The sequence below is a fragment of the Triticum aestivum genome, chromosome 3D (assembly GCF_018294505.1).
Source record: "Triticum aestivum cultivar Chinese Spring chromosome 3D, IWGSC CS RefSeq v2.1, whole genome shotgun sequence".
NCBI lineage: Eukaryota > Viridiplantae > Streptophyta > Magnoliopsida > Poales > Poaceae > Triticum > Triticum aestivum.
Genome location: NC_057802.1, coordinates 45,567,313 through 45,587,190, shown reverse-complemented (window position 1 = coordinate 45,587,190; position 19,878 = coordinate 45,567,313). Strand labels below are relative to the sequence as shown.

The 19,878-nt window shown below is 50.1% G+C and overlaps 1 long non-coding RNA gene across 1 annotated transcript; it reads right to left on the bottom strand.

Moving 5' to 3' along the window:
* Positions 1-7,325: 7,325 nt before the first annotated feature.
* Positions 7,326-9,141, bottom strand: LOC123074038 (uncharacterized). The gene is made up of 2 exons (XR_006435831.1): positions 8,660-9,141; positions 7,326-8,028 (listed from the first exon to the last, which is right to left on the bottom strand). It is a non-coding gene; the product is annotated as an uncharacterized lncRNA (long non-coding RNA).
* Between the last annotated feature and the right edge of the window lie 10,737 nt (positions 9,142-19,878).

Here is a 19,878-nt window from a genome sequence, read left to right as displayed (position 1 = left end):
ATCATATTGCAGTGGATGTTCCTCCATCATGTGTGGTTCATTCTCATGGTTCCACCTGTTGGTGAAACCACTTACGTTTGCAAGAGGAATTGTAGACTTCACAAACAAATTTTTCTTTCAGCCTGTACTGAATGTTGGCCAAGAGAAGCATCCATGTTAGTAGGAAGAACATATTTTTTTCTAGATCTTTGCTTTTGGAGCTACATATTTGTATATGATCTGTAAATCATTGAGATGCATTAACATGTTGATCTTATGTATGGGAATCGTACTAGTTGGTTTTAGTTGTGGCTGATCTTTGCTTTTGGAGCTACAGATTTGTATATGATCTGTGAATCATTGAGATGCATTAACAGTTCCTTATATCTTTCGCTCAGTGTTTACAAGTTACTGATCGGTCACTAGCTAGCCTACTAATGCGCTCCTGGCAGTTTTAGTTGCGACGCAAGATCCGAAGTGGCAGTTTTTTTGAATAAAAATGCCTACCTCCGAAGAAACTGACAAGTTGCTCTTAAGAAAATGCCATGCGAATCTGAAGAAACTGCCAGCGAAAACGTTCGCAAATGCCTTATCTCCCAGCTAAAGTTCATCAACTAATGCCCTCGGCTGCGACTCGTTGCATGCTGCTCCGCGTACTGGCTATGAGCGATTTTGAGTGTCTGCATGCAGCCGGCCGTAATTAAGGCAGCTAACTGATGCGAAAAAGATGGCTTTAATTGTTGCGGGCCTTTTAAATCCATGGAATCATTATTGACAAGGAGGGAGATTATTCGAGTGCACTCGTTTGACCGTCATGCCGGCGTGCGACCCAGCATGGACGGGACGGGACGGCACAGTCAGAATTTCAGTTTCTCTAGTTTTCCACGGCAAGCTGGCGCGCTAAGCCATGCCTGCTTAATTATGCATTGAATTCCGATGACCGTCGCGCTACCTTCCGCCTATAAGTACTGTTTCCCGGCCTTCTATGGTGGCACCGTGACCCAACTCGCCCTATGCTCATAAGCCCCCACCGGCCCGACGTCGCTCACCACTTATCTTCGCTCTCGCCATGTCCGCCATGCCCCCGCCCGTCCGCGATAGGCGAGGCCGGAGGCGGTCACCGCCGGAACTAGTGTTCGGTTTTTCACCGGAAGGCAGACAGAGGGAGGAGGCATTCTATCGGTCTTTAGATGGCAATGTGGAGATCGAGGACTTGTTGGAGCGCGACTGCCTGGCGGAGGAGCAGGAGTTGTTGGAGCGCGACCGCTTGGCGGAGGAGCAGCGTATCGCCAATTTGCGCCGCCAGCGGGACATGGAGCAGCAGCGCACCGACGCTCTGAGTCGCGAGCAGAGCGCCCGCAACTGGGCCGACTACGTGGAGGCCGGCGCCCCGCAAATAGCCCTGGAGGCTGTCGGGCACGCACGCATTCGCAACGCCGATTTTTACCACCAGCTCGTGAAGTGGGTTTCCCGCTTAGAAGCCGAAGCTTCGGTGGACCACGCCGGCATGGAAAGTGCCAACGCGCGCGAGAAACGCACCCTATCGCACCACTGGCAAGTCCGAGGCGAGGCGGAGGACGCCGGTGCCGGCGTTTAGCGTGTACCGCAGCTGGCGGCCGGCATCGTCTAGTTAGCTAAGAGTAAGTTAGTACTTGTACGCTACTAGAGTATTAGTGGGAGTAGATAGTTAACTTGGCTATGATGGTTGTTAACGTGGAAGTTCAGTACTCTATATGTGAATCAGACCTGTTACTTTGCTCTGAATGTTGAACTTTCCGTTTGAACGTATGGAATGGGCTGTTATTTTTTTAAATGGGTTGTATTTGTCCTCCACGGGTTTAGAGGCTGACTTGTGGGCCTACCAAGTTGACGCGTACACAATCAGGAGATGATTGTACGTGGAGAGGATGACAGCAGGGACCCGCCAAGGTCATGGCAGTATGCAAGCAAGTGCCTCCTTATTTCAATCCAATAAAAAATGGCTCCTCCTAATGGATTTCTGACATCTGGGTCCCATGCCATTGTCAACGTAGTCAATAAACGAGAGAATTGCACAACGAGCGGCTGACACCAGGGACCCATCAACTCGCCCAGTTATTTTTTTGGGTTAATTTGATAAATGCCACTCCAAATCTGGTGTTTCTGAGAAATGCCACTCAATTTTCAAACTTTGAAAAATGCCATTTCATGCCATTTCCAGTGGCATTTTTCGAAGTCTGGAGTGGCGTTTTTCAAAGTTTGCAAATTGCAGTGGCGTTTTCCAAAGTTTGCAAAAATTGCAGTGGCATTTTTCAAAGTTTGGAAATTGAAGTGGCATTTTTATGAATCGCCATAATTGGAGTGGCATTTATCTAATTTGTTTTTGAGACGGAAGCAGGGTGTCAACTGGGCTGTGCGGGGCACTCTGGCCTGTCTAGACATCCTTCTCTTTTATGTTTACCACAGACCAGCCCAGTAGTTTTTTTTTCTTTCTGAATATGGCTAGCCCAGTTTTTTTGTGATTTGCCAAGTAAGTCGCTTTGTCAGGCCTGTTGGGTTGAAAATCTTTCAAGACGAGGAGAGCTTCATTCGGCTGGACGAGAAAATGGCCTATCGGTAATGAGAAATGGGCTGTACATTTTTAAAACACATCAAACCGGCAATTAGTTTCAAATTTCTTTTTTTTCATTTCGACATTTTAAATTGCATTAATTTTTATGCGTGGACAATTTGTTGGATTTTATATTGATACACATTTATTTTTAAAATCATGAATGTGACTCGAAATTTTGGGATTAAAAATAGTTCGGACCGCACCGAAATATGCAAAATTTTGTATAATTTTTTAACCGTGGCCACAATATGGCTGTAATGCTAACAAAAATAATATGAGCTCAAAAAAACCTTAAGAATTAGCAAATGGGCTGTAAATTATTATAAATAATGGCAGATAGGCTGCATGCTGTCTTCCACAGATTTGAAGCTTTCCTAAAAAAGGTTGACGCACAAGCAGTGACTGTTGGATGTCCATCCAACGGCCGTCGTGCTTCTTCAATCTCTGCTCTTCCTGCTACAGCCGCTCAAACAAGCGCCGGCGGGACTGCCTGCTCCCTCCTCCCCGCGGCCGGTTGTGCTGCCGCGCAGGCCTCACCGCCCCATCGTACTCCCATCGCTGCCCTAGCCATCTCTCTACTCACCCACACCTGCTGTTATTCTCCGGCGACGGCAGACGTACCAGTAAACCCTCGTACAGTCGTACTCCCCTCCGCGTGGGAAACAACTGCCGAGTCTTTCCTGCCTCCGTGTCGTTCCCTTCCTAGGCCTCGCCGTCGTCCACCACCCTGGTGCTCTCGGCGCGGCCTGGTCAACGTGGTCAACGACCGACATGCATCTGAAGTGGACTGTACGTGGAAATGCCTCCTTATTACGCGCAAAATAATGATTCCTCCACCTGACATCTAGGACCCACCGAAAGGGCCTCTGTATTTCGCGAAAAAAACGTTACCGCCGCTGACAGCTTGGACCCACCAGCTATATCTTCGCACGCAAGGAACTGCGTCTTTATTACGCACAGAAAAATGAATACCCCCCTGCTAGCTGGGACCCAGTATAGTGGCAGGCTGACTTGTGGGCCTACTAAGTTGACGGGGTCGGAGGGCTTTGTCAACTTAGTCAATATGCATAATTCTAGCTATAGTGACCGTACGATGTCCATCCAACGGCCGTACGTAGTGCTTCTTCAACCTCTGGTCTTCTTGCTCCAGCCTCCCAAACCAGCGCCGGTCGTGCCTCGTGCTCCTGCCTCCCGTGGCCGGCTGCGATGCGGCGGAGGCCTCACCGCCCTCTACTACTCCCACCGCTGGCCAGGCCATCCCTCTACTCACCCACACCCCCTGTTATTCTGCAGCGACGGCAACCTCACACCGTAGCGAACCAATGAACTCTCATACTCCTCTACGCGGGGCATCCACTACCGCGTCTTCCCCGGCTCCGCGTCGTCCCCTTCCTAGGCCTCGCCGTCGTCCACCGCCCTGGTGCTCTCGGCGCGTCGTGGTCAACGTGGTCAAGGAACGACTTCCATCGGAAAAGTACTGTACGTGGAGAGGCTGACAGCTGGGTCCACGGCCGCAGCAAGGAAGTGCCTCCTTATTACGCGGAAAATAATTATTCCTCCACCTGACAGCAGGGACCCACCGGATGGGCCACCGTATTTGGCGAAAAAACGTTTCCCCCCTGACTGCTGGGACCCACCGGACGGGCCACCGTATTTCACAAAAAAACGTTCCCCCCCCGCTGTCAGCTCGGACCCACCGGAAGTGCCGCCTTATTACGCACAAAAAAATGAATACTCCCCCTGCTAGTTGGGACCCACCTTGGTTGGTGGCTGACTTGTGGGCCTACTAAGTTGACGGGACGGAGTGCTTTGTCAACTTAGTCAATATGAACGATTCTAACTACAGTGACCGTACGATGTCCATCCAACGGCCGTAGTGCTTCTTCAACCTCTGGTCTTCTTGCTCCGGCCGCCCAAAGCAGCGCCGGTCGTGCCGCATGCTCCTGCCTCCCATGGCCGGCTGTGCTGCCGCGGAGGCCTCACCGCCCCCTACTATTCCCACCGCTGGCCAGGCAATGCGCGACGGCAGCCTCACACCGCAGCCGAACCAGTGAACCCTCGTACTCCTCTCCGCGCGGGCTTCCACTGCCGCGTCTTCCCCGGCTCCGCGTCGTCCCCTTCCTAGGCCTCGCCGTCGTCCACCGCCCTGGTGCTCTCGGCGCGTCGTGGTCAACGTGGTCAAGGAACGACTTTCATCAGAAGAGTACTGTACGTGGAGAGGCTGACAGCTGGGTCCACGGCCGCAGCAAGGAAGTGCCTCCTTATTACGCGTAAAATAATTATTCCTCCACTTGACAGCGGGGACCCATCGGACGAGCCACCGTATTTCGCGAAAAAAACGTTTCCCCCTGACTGCTGGGACCCACCAGCTACATCTTCGCACGCAAGGAAGTGCGTCCGGGCAAAAAAAAATGATTCGCCCCCTGACTGCTGAGACCCACCAGCTACATCTTCGCATGCAAGGAAGTGCCTGACAGTCAGGACCCACCTGGTCGAACCGTACGTAGCGTTGTCATTCTGGTCGCGAACATGTACGTACATACTGGTCGATGTAGAGGCGTGCACGTGTCATAGTAGAGGTGCGCACGTAGCATGTACACGTACGTACAGCGGCCAGTGTGCAAGAAAGAAAATACGGTCACGTACGTACATACGGGCAGGGTGTCGAACGCCTACTCGCGCATACGTACGGCCAGGGCTCGTGTACATGGCTGGGTCGGAACGGAGAAACTGCGTCGTCGTCGTGTTCATGGGGAGGCAACGGAATGCGTCATGTTCATCGGGAGGCAACGGAACGCGTGGGAGCCAACCGGCTTGGACGGAACAGCCGATGGAAACGAGGCCTGGCGTACCGCAGAACGGAGAAAACGGCGTTGTGTTCGACCGACCACGTTTGAAACGGGATCCTGTTCATCGGGAGGGGTCTGGTGTACCGCAAAACGGAGGAAACGGACCTCCTACGATCGAAACAGGGGTCCTGTTGATCGGGAGGGGTGTGGCGTACCGCAAAACGGAGGAAACGGACTTGTGTTGGAGCGCTACGGTCGAAACGGGGTCCTGTTCATCGGGAGGGGTGTGTCCACGGGATACTGTTCATCTCCACCGTCGACCCCCTCCAGCTCCACGGGCTACTGTTCATCCACCGTCGACCTCCTCCAGCCTCCACCTGCGACTGTACATCCACGGGCTCCTGTTCATCCAGTCTCCACCGCGCCCTACTCCACCGGCTACTGTTCAACCAGCCCTCTCCACGGGCTCCTGTTTAATCACCCCTCCACGGGCTACTGTCCATCCATCCCTCCACCGTCTACTGTTCATCCTGCCCTCCACGGGGTGGTCCTGTTCATCCTGCCCTCCACGGGGTCCTGTTCATCCAGCCCCAACCGGCTCGATCGATCGGAGTCCTGTTCATCCAGAGGCAACACCACGGGGTCCTGTTCATCCACCCCCACCGGGAACTGTTCATCCAAACCCCCAGTAACGCTCACTGTTCATCCAGAGGCAGCATCGATCGGCTTCAGTTAGCAGCAGTAGCGAAGGAATTGCTCGATCGGGTTCAGTTAACAGCCATCGATCGATCGCTCGAGTTCAATAACGCGTAGCCTGCAGTGCAATCGCTCGGGTTCAGTTAGAGCCCAACGCCTCGCACCCACGTGCGTGCGTGTACGAGAGAAACGCGCATCGCTCGGCCCCGACCACGGTTTTCCTCGATATTTTCCTCGCCCTTGCTTGTAGCACGGTTTTTTCGTCATGGACGGCCCAAAGAATGTCATGCAGCTGCGTCTCCGGCCCGCCCAGGACGAAAAGCCCATTTTTTGTCATGATTTTTTGTCATAGAAGTAGGACCCCACCACATCTATGATGATACCGGGTTTTGTCACAATTATCGTCATAGAAGTGTCTTTTTCATTCGGCCTAAAATGTCACGGATGTGTCTTTTTTTGTAGTTTCGCATGGGTTGCTGTATATAAAGTGTTGCTGATCTTGATAGCGTGTTACTAGTAGTTGCAACATATTTATGTAAGATGTGAGCAAGGGAAAATTGATAATGTTGTACCTCAGATTGCCTCATAGGTAATGTAGAGACCTGGTGATGCATGTCCTGTTGTGAAGCATCCAAGAACAGATTAGAAAATCCAACAAATACATGGAGTAGATGATATGAAAAGATAATTATGTTACGAAATGTGTAAAACTTTGGGTGGGTACCTCATCTGGATGGTTGGTAGATTTAGGTTCATTTTGCTCTATATATGGCTGTTGAGTAGGTTGTTCCTTGTAGTTTGGCGCTTGGATGGCATATGGGGTGGTGTCGGGTGCACGGAACTGCAAAAAATTAGCACCATTAAAGCAATGGTGGGGAGGATATAGTGAACAGTGGTGGATCGTTAGTAGAAAAAAAATGCTTACATCAAGATGTATATGGAGAAAAAGGCGAGAGTGTATTGCAGATGGTTTGCATCTTTTTGAAGCAAGCAGTAAAGAAATGGTATGGAAGGCATGACAAAATTTTTGTGTCTTAGCGGTCGTGCGCCATAACTATGTGAGTTGAGGCTCAGTCTGCTTTTATCATTTAGCATGACAAAATCGAAGCCAGCATCGGTTACATGGGATGCTCTGGGAAGTGAGTAATTTATGTGATGCGTCGACAAAGATGATTCAGGAAAGTCGAGATGGTCCATGTATATAATCTGGAATAGGAAGTGGATCAAAACATGTGAATTTAAATAAAGAATAAGGGTATCAATTTTGACATAGAAAAAAAGTGTAATGTATTGTGGCTACCGCGAGCAAGGGTAAGCAGCCGCCAACCCATATTTTTTTGAAGACACCATCTAATAGTGCTTTCTTCTTCTTCTTTTGGAAAGTGTCGATCTCGCACATGACATCTTTGAGAATTTGTTCTCCCCATGCATACTCGCAAACCTCGGAAGCAACTTCAAGGCTGCCTAAATACTCCAAAGGCACCATATTTTCAGTTCCAGGTGCAATATGAGTAGCCAATGCTACTAGGAAGAAGGTCCTAAAGAAGGTCTCATCATCTAGACCATTGTCTTTTTCTAGCATATTTGCAGCATATTAAATGGGCGCCCGTCTCCCATGTGGAAAGTCCGTCTTGTAGAATTCTCGGTGAGGTGATTCTTCATGCTTGCTTATGATAACCACAGGCCTAGTACCAGCAGGAAGTCCGAGAACCTTTTCAACCATTTTTGCAGTGAATAGAATGCTGGTATTGTTTCGTGGATTCCGAAATTCACCTAGCTTCGGGTCAATCCTGTCAATGATCCATTCTAGGAGACCCTCTGGAGCTGAGAAGTTGCTAATATTAAGCAGATTACCCCATTTTTTCTCACGGATGAGCTCTTTCCTTCTCGTTTGGAGACCCTTGACAATATCGTGTAACCGAGCAGCTGCATATCGACTCTGGAGCATGATCGAATCTTTTCTAGACATTGCTGAGTGTGACATGAGAACACACGGAATGCAGTGTGTTAGCATTTCTGTAAAAATGTTTTATAAGGGATGAAGTGATATATTTGCTCTGTTGTGCAATTAGCTGTATTGAAGCAATATACACTATAAATAACAATATATATTTGTTGACAGATGACATCAAGAATGACAGAAGCATGAAATAAGTACACTACAAATACGACACGTGACAATGAAATTAGTAAGATCAAGACATTGGCATGGATGCATTTTTCTATAAAAACCGTCTGGCAAAAGTGGCAATTTGGAAGCAATTTTGAGTGATGCGGTTCAAATTGTTGTAGGGTGCATTTTCAGTTGTAGGTCGAAGCATGGAATTTTGAAAAGGGAAAACATACAAATTTACCGCCAAGCTCTGGATATGTTGAAAAGGGAAGGATTGTAGGATGCATTGAAAAGGAAAAGTCGCAACATCTGTAAAATAGATTTGAAGCACTGAGAAATATTGAACACACTGAATCTTCTGAACAATACTAGGCCGGCAATGAACATAAATAACAATTTTTATACGTCTGCTGGATGAATTACACAGCAACATTTCGTTGCTAAAATTACAAATCCCCAAATATGGGGCAATGCACGAAGTGCACATACCTTTAATTTGGAGTTGTGGAGGCTCAAAGAGGGCTGCAATCTCGCAATCCAAAGGCCTGTACTCAGGCCGGCCGATTAAATCGATTGGGGATGCAGCCCCCCGATTCAAAAGATGGGGGAGCCTGGCAACTGAGACCCCTCCGCGGGGGCGCAGGTGGGTAGCATCGGTGAAGTGGATTACGGGGTAGACGTGCTGCTCAGCGTGGAGGATCGACGGAGAAACATTGGGACGGAATCTGCGTTCAACCGATGCGAGTGGGAACGAGCTGGAGGTCCGAGCCGGCTGCAGATGGCTGGTGAGGTGGAACTGCAAGGATGCGTCGGCGGCCGGCGAGGTCGCGTCGGGGAGATGCTTCGTCGGCTGGCGGAGTGGCAATGAGTCGCCGGCGGAGCAGTGGATCTGGTGAGCGCGAGCTGGCGGCGGCGCGATAGAGGTGAGAAGCAGAGAAGCAGAGGTCGGGCGTGGGGAGGTGGGGGGCGATTAATGCACGTGCCGGTGACGAGAGATTAGGGGAGGGGATTTCGCGCGGGGATTTGCAGGGGATCGGTTTTTTCCTTCTTTTTTTGTAATCAATACGGGACGAAATCTGGAGCGTCAACTTGCCAACGGATCGACGGGCTTCGAGTGGTCTGGCGATCGCGTCGCTTCAGACTACTGATATGAAGCGTTTACCATTAAGTTACCTCTCTGCCATCACCATGATATTAGTTTAACTTTTCTTATATTTTTCTGTCATATACAGTAGCTGTTCTTCCTAGATACAAATTTAGCTAGACTTATCACATTTGATCGCTACTTCTAATTATTGTTTTTCCCGAGGAACATCCCGTAACGAAGACAGGAGGGTGTTTTAGGCATTGACTTGTTCAGAGCTTAAGTAGTAGTTGATGACAGATGCAAACTGATTACACTGTAGTACGTACCTCAGGTCAGACGAAGTTTCGGCGGACAGCGGAGTACGTGCAGACGGATTTCCGGTGAAGTCCACGGTGTGTACAACGATGTCGGAAACTTGCGACACGACGATGAGCCAAATAACTGCAAATTATTGCAGAGTTAGAACACACAAAATTATTTAACCTTGAAATTAGAATACAAAGGGTTCACTGATGTCTTTTTTCCTTGATGACAGATGCAAATCATCTGGATATGAATTGGGTAGTATTTATTATCAGGTTTAGATACATTGATTAATGGGACTGTAGCAATAACAAAAACCTTGGGTAGCAAGATACATCTCTGTTCTCTATCTAAATGTGCATCAATCAGTAGCATCATGCATCATACGAGAAGCAATCAACACTTCTCTCTATGCCTTCTCTATCACTCTACTCTCTCTCTCTTCTTCGCCTATCTCTTTTTTATCCACAAGAGCAGATTAGTAGTCGTTGGACCCTGTCTCTCATCTCTGCTCTCTCTTTCTAGCAGTAGCGGCCAGTAGCAGTTTCATCAATCCCTCTTATCTAAATGTGCAGCAATCATTGTCTCTCTCTGCTCTCTCAATCTCTCATCTTTCTGCTCTCTCTCTCTCTCTCATCCTCACCTATCTCACAAGCAACAGCGTCTAGCATGCCCTCTGCTCTCTCCCTAGAGCAAGAACTCACAAACCAGCTTCAACCGAGGCTGCAGCACCACCCCTGTATCCACCGCAGAAGTGACCTATCCCCTATGCAGCACCGAGAGAAGGGGCCGGATCGAGATCAATCAGAGAGAGAGAGAGAGAGAGATGAGGGGGAGGAGATCCGACAGGGAGGCGAGAAGGGTGACAGGCAACACCGAGGTGGGCTTATGCTCCAAATTATGGGAGGAAGACGGAGGCGGGGGAGGCCAAGAAGGAAGGAGGACGAACCTGGGGCTGCCGGAGACGTGTCGGCGAAGACCTGCCCGAAACCCTAGCCACGGGGGTGGGGTTGCAAGCGGGCGGTAGAGGACGGGAGCGGAGAATCTGGCCGGAGGGGAGGGAGGCCCGGACCGTGGGGAGCTCGGGGGCGTGTTGCGCTTCGCCGGAGGTCGCCGGAAGCGGCCGGCGTGGGTGGTGGCGGCGGCGATGACTCCATGGGCGAGAGGAAGAGGAGGCGAGCCCGTGCTCCTTCTGTTGTCTTTTTGTTTATGAATGATAATTTGTTCCTTGTCCAGTTCTTGTTCCTGGGTGACTGGAATAGAGTTATGAGTGAAGGTCCTTGGGTATTCCGGGATGATGTAGTTTTCATCGAAGAATATGATGGTTTCACTAAAGTATAAATTGGATAGGACTCTGGTGTGGGCGAGAATTATGGGTATCCCAGATGGATTGATGAGGAAAACATAACTAGCTGAAAAGGTTACGAGGAAGGGTGGGGTTGCTAGGGATCAAAGCTGTTGTGAATGAGGGGGGCGGGGTGCTTAAACCCCTCAAAATACTTCAGCGCTAGCTTGAGTCTAAGTTGAGCTAGATACTCCGTTCGCTCGATTTGTTACTATAACCATGAAGGAGAAAAATAAATACCCGATGGAGTGCTATGACAAGTTGACGGGCTTCTGTTGCTTTTGTGGACTCATAGGGCCTAGTGTAACTCAATGTGGTGATGGCCTAACCTAAGGTGTGTAAGTGGAGTGATTGGATTCTTATGAGTTTTGATAACTCAAATAGCAGGGGAATTGCGGGAAGGGGTGCCTCTCGAGGTGGAAGAGGTAATCCGGGGGACCCCCAACATTCAGGAAACAGTGGATGTAAACATTGGCGATGTTGATTGGAACTATGGTGCAACTTATGAATTACTAGGAGATAGTATCATTGTCATGTTGTCGGTATTTTCATATAATTTGTTAATAGTTACTTGGTCCTTAGACCACGGGGATATTGTGGACCAACATACCGGATGGTTAATTACTTTGGGGTTACCGAATGTCACTCCGTAATTGGATGTGAATAAAAGTGACTTACGGGTATACAAGAAATGTATGTCTCAGTGTCGATAGTTCAAGAATGCGATATTATCCTCTAACGTTGGAGAGATCCTCTTTGGGCCCATTTGATATTATCGTATCATTATCGCCTAACCAGACACTTGTGATTATGATCACAGAATACCGGAATACGAATACGAGTAGACAAAACAAAGCCAATAACGAGGATAACCGGTATAGTGATTAGATTGTTGATCATCGGGATACTGGTAATCACAACTCGGGTTTTGTAACCGTATGACAAAGCAAAGGGAATGGTATTCGTAAACCAAGGTTCGCCCAAGAACTTCATGAATAAGCGGGAGTTGTCAAGGGTGTCCAGATCCAACTTCTTGAACAACAGGTTTAACATTTTTCAAATACGAGTTTAACATTTTTAATACATGGTCAATATTTTCTATATACACATTTTCAACATTTTCAAATGTTTGATTAACAATTTTCAAATACTTGTTTGTCATTTTTCAAATACAAGATTAACATTTTTTAATACATGGTCAACATTTTTTCTATACACATTTTCAACATCTTTGAAATATAAGCTTAACAATTTTTTAAACACACGGTCAACATTTTTCTAGCACATGTAATATTTTTTTAAAAAAATTGACTAAGATTTTCAAAATGCAATATTGACATTTTCTAATACATGGTCAACAATTTTTCGATGCATAACATTTCCCAAATGTTTGATCAGCATCTTTCAAATACGTGTTCAACGTGTTTTTTTGAAATGCTTGATTAAAAATTTTATATACATGATAAAAAAATTCATCATTTTAATACATGATCAACAACTTTTTTATACACGTTCAAAAATTTCCGAATGCTTGATTAACATTTTTCAAATACTTGTTCAACCTTTTTCAGTTACTTGTTCAACATTTTTCAAATTTTTATGTGGAGTGTTTTTGTAGTATATACATATTTGTAATATTTTAAACTATAAAGAAAAGTACAAAAGTTAAGCAAAATTCAAAAACAGAAAAGGAGGTTGTGGCGTCCCGTGCTCCTTGGCCGACCATCTCTCGGTCTCCGCTTCAGGGAGGGTTCCTCCCCTTCCGCTGAACGTGAGATAGGGGTGCCCCGGTCTAATTGGCCTAACGGATTAGGCTCTGAATTAGACGGGCTCTAATCTCGATCTAATTGGTGTAATAGAATTAAACTCCTAACTACACAAGAACACCACGATGGGACAGTGTCCGGCCTCGCAACCCAGCCGCTCCCATGATGTGCCACCTTGCCAACGATTGCCCAGTGCGCCAGAGGTAAGCACCACACCCTTGTCCCTTGCCCACGTAGCGTGTAGCAGTCCACCCGTTCGTATTGGTAAGACGGGTCAGCCCATAGGCATAGTACAATGAATTTCTGCATGAGTGTTGTGCAGTTATTTAGCGCCACTCTGTTTCATCCTGGTTCTCTCAGATTCGGCTTGTGTCGGGTTATATATCTCTGCACATTTAATAATTACAGGTAAATAAATGTATTGTGTCCATGCTCGATCAGGTGGTCAGGCCCTAGTACGTAGTATATGTTAAGAGGACCCGAGAGCTCCACCACCTACACCGCGCCGCTGGCCACTCCAGCTGCAGTGGCCACCGCACCCCTCTTCTGCCCACCGGGCCGTTGCATCCATCCGGCCCCCATGCCGGGCCCCAGCCCGGCTTCCCCGGTGGTCACGGAGCCGCTTGACTGGGCCTCGTCAGAGGAGGTCTGATCTGGCGCGGGCTCCCCGTCGCTCGTCCCCGAGACGCAGATCTCCCCAGATCCGCGGCATCCATTGCTTTCCTGGGGCCGAGCTCACGCCCTTCGCCGGGTCCAGTAGTTCTTCCGCCTAGCCCTCCGGTCCGCCCGCTGCTCATTGTTGTGGAGGGCGCACGCCTTAAATCCATAGTCGTGGTGCCGGGCATTGATGGCCCCTCGCCATGCGCGGCGCCCGTCGACCCTCCAAGTCCAAAGTTGCGCTCCTTGGTTGTCATCCCCCCGGCCCCGGGTTCCCTGGCTGATTTCCCGCCGGCGGCTGAGGGATGGACGCGGGTAAAATCAAGAAAGCAACGCCATGCCAACCCCATGGATATTGGAGCTCCTCCCCCCTTCAATGCGCCTGCGCCGGCCAAGCCCAGAGGCCGACACCGCGAGGAGGGCCTTCTTAATCCGTTGCAAGGGACTCTGCCTTTGCTGCCTTAGTTCTGAGCATAGGCGTAAGGATTGCAGAGATCCGACCCATTGCCTCACCTGCCGCCTCCCTGGTCACTAATCCAATGCGTGCCTCTCCAACAAGCCTTTGGCGAAGGGCGGCGACGTTCTCTGCGCCCCCCCCCCCCCCCCCCCCCCCCCCCACGGGGCCGGGCCCCTGCTCGAGATCGTCTGCTATTCCCCCAAGTTGCTGCTCCCTTGCCACCACCACCCCCGCCCCCCAAGTTCGCATGCAGCCCCCTACCCCCATCGCCGCTACCGCAACCTGCTATGGAGGTCACCTTTGTGCTCGCGTCTCCGCCCCGACGCCAGCGCCAGAGCCACGAGGTGGTGGTGCGTTCGCGGACGATGGAGCACGAGCGCTTCGTCCTCAAGCACCACGCTGTGCTCATAACGGCCACTGACAGCTACAACGCCGCCAACCCCATGCTGGTGGGCTATGCCGTTGAGGCCCTGCTGCGCATCGGCCCCCACCTGCTGCGTGTCACACGCCACCACCCTGAAGAATTCTTAGTCCACTTCAACGTTCCGGCTGATCGAGACGCCCTGCTCCGCCACAAGGCCATCAGCATCGATGGGGTGCTCTTTCGGGCCAAACCCTGGTGCCCGGATGAGCACGCAGTTCGCCAGAAATGGTTGTTGCATGTCTGCATCGTCATCAAGCGGCTGCCCCTGGACATGTGGACGCTGGAGGGGGCAAGGGGGGTCCTCGGCAAGTTCTGCATCATCGACAGACTCGACAGCCACACCGCCGAGCGCCGGGACACGCGCACCTTCGCCTGCTGGGCCTGGGTGTGGAGCCTCACCGACATCCCCACTCAGCACTGCCTCTCAAGCTTCGCGGAGGGGGCTAGCCAGGTGACGGAGATGCAGGGCTACTCTCCGCCGCTCCATGCCAACCGCGCCATGCCAGAGCCGCCTGAATGGGAGAGGAGCTCCCTGCTCTTCCACCTTGACCACGTGGAGGACTGGTCCCCGCGCGAGCAGCGCTCCCCAGGCTATGGCGTCAGCGGGCTGCCATCCTCGGGCTCGGACAACGATGACCGCCGCCCGCTCCCGGATGTTTCCACGCCAGACTGGACCTTCAACGTGGAGGACAGTCGCCCCTTCTAACCCCCCGCCCCCGCTGCACCGACCCACCTGCTGGTTCCGCCCGCTCTCTTGGCTCCCCTGCTCCAGACCCCGCCCCACCCCCTCAGGCCCCGTCGAGACACAGACAGGCCCCACACGTCGCCTCCATGGGCTGCAGGGCATGCCTGCTCCGGCCCGGCGCGGCGACCACGATGAAGGGGGCGGCCCAAGCCGCCGCAGCTGGAAGGACACCCTGCTCGGCATCGCGCGCCAGAGCAGGGACAACGTGGCGCCGCGGTCGCCAAGCTCAGAGCATCACCGCAGTAGGACCCCGGGCCCGCGTCACCGGCGCCATCAAGCTATGCCTTAGGCCCTGGACGCTGCTCTGTTCCCCGCTTCTACTCCCAGGCCTTCCGCTGCCCCTGTCAGTCTGCTGGCCCACCCACGGCCCCTGCTGCCGCGTGCTGGCACTGGCCAGCCGGTGGCGCAGCAGGACACCCAGCAGGTAGTCGTGGAGCAGGGTGACCGTCAGGTGGTGCTGCATCAAGACGCCGTCTAGGTGGACCTGGTGGCTGAGTTCTTCGCCAACCGCAGCACCGCTCTTACCCCGCCCCGTTGGACGGACAACATGATCTTCGAGATCAATGCCATAGTTGAAGCTGCTCTCTCCAAGCCCCTTTTGTTCTTCCCATTGGTCGCCCTGGAGAAGCAGAAGACCCCCCCCCCCCCCCCCCCCCCCATTAGTTGCACGCCCCTCAGAGCGCGGCCTTCATCTGCCGCAAAGAAGGCCTCCCCACCCGGTGCAGCAACGGAGCCAGACACGCAGCAAGTTGAGGGCCTGACTAGCTAGGTTGACGATCTTGAGCTGGGGCAGAGCAAGCTGCCGGTTGCACGCTCTCTCTTCACCAACATACAGCAACCCTTGATCTCCAGCACCCTAAAGACCACCCTGCCGAGGAAAAGCAAGGCGACCACTGCCCCCTCCAGGCGGAGATCGCGCCAAGTTGAAGCCAAGATCGACGTCCCAGTGGCCAACCGGGTGGCTCTGCGCATCGTCCAGGGATTAGGAGAGCTTAGACCAGGAGAAGCAATGACTGAGGCAGCCGCTCAGAAGTTCATCAAGCGCTTCGACGAACCGATCACGCATCAGGAGATTGATGGCTTGGCGCTCAACAGCGTGGCGCTCCGCGTCGCGGCGGGCCTCGATAGTCCCAGCAGCTCGGCCATCGGCGCCGATTAGTTGATCAATGTTAGTACATCCTAAAGTAAACCAACAGAGGCCGACGGCCTGTCGCCAGACCAAGTTAGGGCTTTTTTGGTTTGGTGCATGTTTAGTGGTAGGCGCAGCCCGTCGACAGCTTGGGATCGGCTCTATTGGTGGAGTCCCCTATCGCTGCTGCTTGCGAGTCTGGGCGGCGTCCTGGTTGAGGTTTCTTCAAGTGTGGCGGAGTCCTCTATTTGTAGTCTGTCGGCGGCCGTAGGCTACTGGTGGTTGTCGTCTGTAGTGTGGCTTGCTAGTTTGCATGGTGTAACCTTTGTTGTTGTAGTAGTATTTCTTCTCTGCCGGTATCTCTTGTTTCCCAATGTGTGACAACCGCTGCAACATTGTTTCATGGAATGTTTGGGGTCTAAACATGCCGACGAAGCGCTCCGCCGTCCACGAGGCCATTGCCATTTGGAAACCGGTGATCGACTGCCTGCAGGAGACCAAGATTAGCGTCTGGGACGACTCCAGGACTAGAGATATTGGTGGCTCCTTGTTAGATAAGGCCTTCCATTTGCCTGCCTCAGGCACTAGGGGTGGGATAAGTCTGTTCTGGGACAGCAGCCTCGGCCACGCGTCCGGCTTTGCATCGCAGCAGTTCTCTCTAAGTGCAGATATTAGACTGCTAGAAACTAACACCCAATTCTGCTTGACTTCGGTCTACGGACTGGTCGATGACACCTCCAAGTATAGCTTCATGTCTGAGATGTGCGGCCCTGCACCGAACCTTGGCCACCCCTGGATTGTGCTGGGCGACTTCAACCTAATCTATGAGGCCAGGGACAAAAGCAACTCAAACCTCAACCATAGGCTCATGGGAAAATTTCGCAACGCCATCAACTATGGAGAGCTGCTAGAGATCAAATGCAAGAACCGGAAATTCACCTGGAGTAATGAGCAGCTGCATCCCACCCTTGTCGCTCTTGACAGGGTCTTCTGCAACCCTACCTGGGATGCCCTGTTTCCTTCGATCATCCTGCATGCAGCCTCCACCGCCGTCTCGGATCACTGCCCACTAGTGCTCTCGAGTTCCAAACCCCTGCCCAGCAAGCCCAAATTCAAAATTCGAAGCATTCCGGCCATGGTTCCCTGGATTCCAAGACGGTCCTCGCGGCCTGGAACCGGCCTATTTCCTCAACCTGCGCCATCAGGGTGTTGCAAACCAAGCTGGCACACACGGCAAAGTCCCTCAAAACATGGAGCAGAGGCTTGTTCTCTAATGCAAAAATGCAGTTCCTTATGGCCCAGGAGCTATAAGCCCCTATCTTTCTCCATGTCCGGTTGAAACTTTGTACCCATAAGTATCGCGTGAGTGTTAGCAATTGTGAAAGATTATATGATAGTTGAGTATGTGTACTTGCTGAAAAGCTCTTATTTGACTCTTTTTGATGTTATGATAAATTGCAATTGCTTCAATGACTGAGATCATAGTTTGTTAGTTTTCAATGAAGTTTCCGATTCATACTTTACCTTGTGAACGAATTGTTACTTTAGCATAAGAAATTATATGGCATTATATGTTGTTGTTCCAAAGATGATCATGATGCCCTCATGTCCGTATTTTATTTTATCGACACCTCTATCTCTAAACATGTGGACATATTTATCGATATCGGCTTTCGCTTGAGGACAAGCGAGGTCTAAGCTTGGGGAGTTGATACGTCCATTTTGCATCATGCTTTTATATTGATATTTATTGCATTATGGGTTGTTATTACACATTATATCGCAATACTTATACCTATTCTCTCTTATTTTACAAGGTTTACATGAAGAGGGAGAATGCCGACAGCTAGAATTCTGGACTCGGAAAGGAGCAAATATAGAGACCTATTCTGCACAACTCCAAAAGTCCTAAAACTTCACGGAGCATATTTTTGGAATATATAAAAAATATTGGGCAAAGAAAGTACCAGAGAGGGGCCACCAGCCAGCCACAAGGGTGGAGCGCGCGCCCTACCCCCTGGGCGCGTACCCCGACCTTGTGGGCCCCCTGGCAGGCCTCCGGTGCCCATCTTCTGCTATATGGTGTCTTTTACACTGAAAAAATCAGAGAGAAGATTTCGGGACGAAGCGCCGCCGTCTTGAGGCGGAACCTGGGCATAACCAATCTAGGGCTCCGGCGGAGCTGTTCTGCCGGGGAAACATCCCTCCGGCAGGGGGAAATCATCACCATCATCATCACCATCGATCCTCTCAGCGAGAGGGGGTCAATCTCCATCAACATCTTCACCAGCACCATCTACTCTCAAACCGTAGTTCATCTCTTGTATTAGATCTTGGTCTCAAAACCTCAGATTGGTACCTGTGGGTTGCCAGTAGTGTTGATTACTCCTTGTAGTTGATGCTAGTTGGTTTATCCGGTGGAAAATCATATGTTCAGATCCTTAATGATAATTAATACTCCTCTGATTATGATTTTGAATATTCTTTGTGAGTAGTTACGTTTGTTCCTGAGGACATGGGAGAAGTCTGGTTATAAGTAATCATGTGAATTTGGTATTCGTTCAATATTTTGATGAGATGCATGTTGTCTTTCCTCTAGTGGTGTTATGTGAACGTCGACTACATGACATTTCACCATTATTTGGGCCTAGGGTAAGACATTGGGAAGTAATAAGTAGATTATGGGTTGTTAGAGTGACAGAAGCTTAAACCCTACTTTATGTGTTGCTTCGTAAGGGGCTGAGTTGAATCCATATGTTTCATGCTATGGTTAGGTTTACCTTAATACTTCTTTTGGTGTTGCAGATGCTTGCGAGAGGGGTTAATCATAAGTGGGAGGCTTCTCCAAGGAAGGGCATCACCCAAGCACCGGTCCACCCACATATCAAATTATCAAAGTAACGAACGTGAATCGTATGAGCATGATGAAAACTAACTTGACAACAATTCCCATGTGTCCTCGGGAGCGCTTTGCTTTATATAAGACTTCGGACAGGCTTGTCCTTTGCTACAAAAAGGATTGGGCCACCTTGCTGCACCTTGTTTACTTTTTTTACTTGTTACCCGTTATGAATTATCTCATCATACAACTATCTGTTATCGATAATTTCAGTGCTTGCAGAGAATACCTTGCTGAAAATCACTTGTTATTTCCTTCTGCTCCTTGTTGGGTTCGACACTCTTACTTATCGAAAGGACTACGATAGATCCCCTATACTTTTGGGTCATCAAGACTCTTTTCTGGCGCCGTTGCCAGGGAGTGAAGCGCCTTTGGTAAGTGGAATTTGGTAAGGAAACATTTATATAATGTGCTGAAATTTACTATCGCTTGTTACTATGGAAAATAATCATTTGAGGGGTTTGTTTGGGGTATCTTTACCTCGACCAGAACCACAATTAGCTACCCCTCAACCTACTGCACCTACTAAAAATATTTATTATGAAATTCCTTCAGGTATGATAGATAAACTGCTAGCTAACCCTTATGCAGGAGATGGAACATTACATCCCGATATGCACCTAATCTATGTGGATGAAGTTTGTGGATTATTTAAGCTTGTAGGTATGCCCGAGGATGTTGTCAAGAAGAAGGTCTTCCCTTTATCTTTGAAGGGAAAGGCATTGACATGGTATAGGCTATTGGATGATATTGGATCATGGAACTACAACCGATTGAAATTGGAATTTCATCAGAAGTTTTATCCTATGCATCTGGTTCATCGTGATCGAAATTATATATATAATTTTTGGCCTCGTGAAGGAGAAAGTGTCGCTCAAGCTTGGGGGAGGCTTAAG